The 4,414-nt window shown below is 42.3% G+C and overlaps 1 pseudogene; it reads left to right on the top strand.

The window, feature by feature from the left end:
- The first annotated feature begins 1,798 nt into the window (after positions 1-1,798).
- Positions 1,799-3,042, top strand: LOC115305279 (annotated as a pseudogene).
- The last annotated feature ends 1,372 nt before the right edge of the window (positions 3,043-4,414 follow it).

The following is a 4,414-nucleotide window of genomic DNA, read 5'->3' on the forward strand; positions in this document are numbered from 1 at the left end:
GGAGTAAACCTAACCAAGGATGTAAAAGACCTATATGATGAAAACTGTGGAAAACTTATGAAACAAATTGAAGAAGACACCAAGAAATGGAAAAACATTCCCTGTTCATGGATCGGAAGAATAAACATTGTGAAAATGTCATTATTACCCAAAGCAATCTACACATTCAATGCAATCCCCATCAAAATTGCACCAACATTCTTCTCAAAGCTAGAACAAACTATCCTCAAATTCGTATGGAACCACAAAAGACCCCCAATAGCCAAAGTTATATTGAAGAAGAAAACCAAAACGGGAGGCATCACAATCCCAGACTTTTGACTCTACTACAAAGTTGTCATCATCAAGACAGTATGGTATTGGTACAAAAACAGGCACATAGACCAATGGAATAGAATAGAGAACCCAGAAGTGGGCCCACAAATGTATGGCCAATTAATTTTTGACAAAGTAGGAAAGAGTATGTGATGGAAAAAAGACTGCCTCTTTAGCAGGTGGTGCTGGGAGAACTGGACAGCAACATGCAGAAGAATGAAACTAGACCACTTTCTTACACCATACACAAAAAGTGAGTGTTTTAATACAAGCTCACAGAGCAGAACAGATCCTCAGGCTGCTAGGAGCACCATCTGTGCAGGGTGTTTATAGAAAGTTTTGTGGCCAGTGAGGAGACTGTCTGCAGAAGTGAGCTCTCCTTCTTTCCTGGAACCCAGAGAGAGAGGAGACAGAAGGCATTGTTTTGGTTGTGAGCTACTGAGCTAGTTGACTTATTTCTTTTCTCCCTGTCCATCACACTCTTATAACTGTGGACATAAAAATTGTAGTGATTTTTTGTCTGGTTGCTTTGGGCGAGGTTCATTGAATGTCAGAATTCACAAAATGGCCTTTCTGACTTCTTAGTAATGAACCCTTGATTGGCTGCTGCACCATTTCACTAGTGTCTCCTCACCAGACTGCCCAGTTCTCTAGTTTTTGTAGAGGGTTATGAATGCACTGCCTCTTTCTCTCTTTCTCTCTTCTCACAGTGCCCCCTATGGGACTAGGTGGGTAAAGGAAAGGTTTGGACTGTACATTCTTCACCATCAGTACAACAGAATGAGGAGAAAGGGGGACAAAGTGATCTCTGACTTTGGCTATATGATTTCGGAGCCACTCTTTTTAAGGCCTGTAGACCAATATTTGTATTTTAGGCCAATATTTGTATTTTAAACTCATGATATTTAAAACATGGTTGTGCGATTGCAATGACACATTCCATTCTGTGAATTAATGTCATAAAGCACACTGCACTGTCACTACTACACATGTACCCCATATGTAGATTTTTGCACAAAAAATTCAGCCCTTATGTATTATAGCTTAATTAGTACATGAAGCTACATGAGTCTGATGAACCCACATGGAATATGTCACATGGTGCTTAAAAAAGTAGAATGTTGGGAGAGATTTTGTCACTTTTTCTGGGTGTAAAGCTGGGTTGCTTTTTCTATGATATCTTTTGGTGTCAGTTTCTGTGGTATTTGGCCTGAAACAAGTGACATACAACTTCTGAGCTTTTGTGCATGGGTCGAATAATGAGTTCAGTAAATATTTATTGTTTATTATGTCTTAGGCATTATGGAGGGATAGTACAAAGCAGAAGAAATACGAAGCAGCAGCTTTGAAGCATGAGCAAAGGAATTCTGCAGCCCCAATACAACTTGGCTTAACTCAACTACCCAAACCTAATCTGAGACTCTTGGCTCCCTGGGCTTGCTACAGTTCTCTGATCCTGGAATCCCCTTTAGCTCTAGCTAGAATGCTGTGTCAAGCGCTTCACAGATTTGGTCAAAATCTGGTATGCAGACATAAGGTGTGCAGCCACTGGCAACTGGAACTGACTCTGCCAGAAGCCTGAACACTCTGGATTTAGTGGTCATGAGTGTGGACCACACAGTGGGTACAGGTGTGTATGTCCTGGCAGGTGAGGTGGCTAGAGATAAAGCAGGACCATCCATTGTGATCTGCTTTTTGGTGGTTGGCTTATATTCTGTGTTGGCTGTTCTGTGCTATGCAGAGTTGAGTGTTCAGCTTCTTCATTCTGTTTCTGCATATCGCTATAGCTATGTCACTATAGGTTAAAGCTGGGCTTTCATCACTGGCTGGAATCTCATCCTCCTTGTTGTTGCTGGTACAGCCATTGTGACCTGGGCTATTGACAACCTTTCTAGGAAATGGATACCTCAGACTGCATGAGAGCATCTCACCTCATGTTCCCCATTTCTTTGCAGAAATGCCAGGCTTCCTTGTTGTGGGCCTTATATTGTTGTTCATGGAGTTGCTGACTAACAACTTTAGGCAGCTTCTCCTGGCTACCAAAGTGATCACACTGGTGTTCACATGGATGCCACTTTTGGTTCTCAGATTTGTCATCATCTCTGGCTTCATTAAGTGGGGCATGTGCAACTGGAAGCTCACAGAAGAGGAATATGTAATGGCTGGATTCAATGACACTTCTAGCTTGGGCTCTCTGGACTCTGGAGGATTTGTGCCTTTTGGCTTTGAGTGCATTCTTCGTGGAACAGCTCCTGTTTCTATGCTATTAAAGGTACTAGTGTTATTATTATCAGAGTCAATAAAGCCCAGAACCCCAGCATTCCATCCCCATGGGCATTGATTTCATTGTTCGTCTGCTTTTTGGTGTACTTTGGTGTCTTTTCAGCTCTTACGTTTATGGTACATTACTAAAAGCTTCAACCTGGGCTTGCCTGAGGCATTTCTCCATATTGGCTAGGGCCCTGCCTACTATGTTGTAGCTTTGGGATTCCTCTGTAGTCTTTTGGCCAACATCTTGGGCTTTATGTTCTCTATACATCAAGTGATATACATGATGGCACAGGATGGCCTTCTGTTCCCTGTCCTTACCTGGATGCAAAACTGCAAAACGGCACATACACGTCCATCATGACCATTCTGATATTTGTTATTATTTCAGAAATCATGTCATTCTTCTTTGGACTCACTGATCTCTTGGGTCTCATATCAGTTGGGGCCCTGCAATGAATCCAGCCGTTACATATTCCTCTTCTGTGAGCTTCCAGTTGCACATGCCCCCCTTAATGAAGCCAGAGATGATGACAAATCTGAGAATCAAAAGTGTCATCAATGTGAACACCAGTGTGATCACTTTGGTAGCCAGGAGAAGCTACCTTAAGTAGTTAGTCAGCAACTCCATTCTGGGTTTTTGTGTCCTCTCATCAGGTATCAGCCTGAGAGCAGGAATGGGGGAATGAAACAGAGGTGCTGGAAAAGAGTGTATCTGCAACAGAGAACCTGACTTTACAGGGAGTACTTTTTCCAGGCAGCTCTACCCCCACTCCACTCTCTGGCGGGGTTGTCTATGTTTGTTCCTCACTGCTTGCTCTGCTGCTCACTCTTCTTTTCCTGGTGCTGACCCAGCGACCAGTTCTGCTTTCTAGAGACAAAATGTGTGGATTACAGTGGTTGTTCTTTCTGGTGCTCATCACTGGGATTACTGGGGTCATCTGGAGATAGCCACAGAGTCCCAGCCCCCTTCACTTTAAGGTCTCTTAAGGTTTCTGCCCTGCCTCTCCTCCCACTACTGAGCATCTTTATGAATGTTTGCCTTATGATGATGCAGATGACAGCTGGAACCTGGGCCCAGCTTGGTGTCTGGATGCTGACTGGGTTTGCTGTCCCACTTTGGCTATGGGATCCAGCACAGCCTGGTGATTAACCCCACTTAAGTAAGACAAAACTGTGTACCTTGAACTCATTAGTGCCAGTACATATTTGGCTTGACATCATCACAACTGAATGCAGGTGGTCCCTCTGCACAATGACTGAGAGTACCCTTGAAGGAATACACTGGAAGCTGGGCCTCCCATGGGATGTTGGTGAGGGAGCACTAATAGAGCTCCATATTTATTGTGGAGTGAAGGATGTGTCTTTTCCCTCTCTCTCTTTTTTTTTTCCTTGTATACTTTTTAATCATATCTGTAGCTGCTTACTGCCTTTGAAACAATTATAATTACAATAAACCAGACAAACTGTTTTTGTTTTCTTTGGGTAAATACTCAGTAGTGGAATTATTGGATCATATGGTAGTTCTGTTTTTAATTTTTTGAGAAGCTTGCATAGTGTGTGCAGAAATTTCTATTCCCATTGATAATGCATGGGCTTCATTTTTCTCTACATCCTCTCCTGCCCTTGTTATTTTTCTGTCTTTGTGAGGTTAGCCATTCTAACAGTGTGAAATAATACCTCATTGTAGTTTTAACTTGCATTTCCCTGATGATTACTGATACTGAACATCTTTTAATGTATTCTTCTGCATATCTTCTTTGGAAAAACATTTATTCAGGTCTTCCACCCATTTTTAATTGGATTTTATTTGGTGTTGAGTTGTATAAGT

Source organism: Suricata suricatta, chromosome 10, assembly GCF_006229205.1.
Source record: "Suricata suricatta isolate VVHF042 chromosome 10, meerkat_22Aug2017_6uvM2_HiC, whole genome shotgun sequence".
Classification (NCBI taxonomy): domain Eukaryota; kingdom Metazoa; phylum Chordata; class Mammalia; order Carnivora; family Herpestidae; genus Suricata; species Suricata suricatta.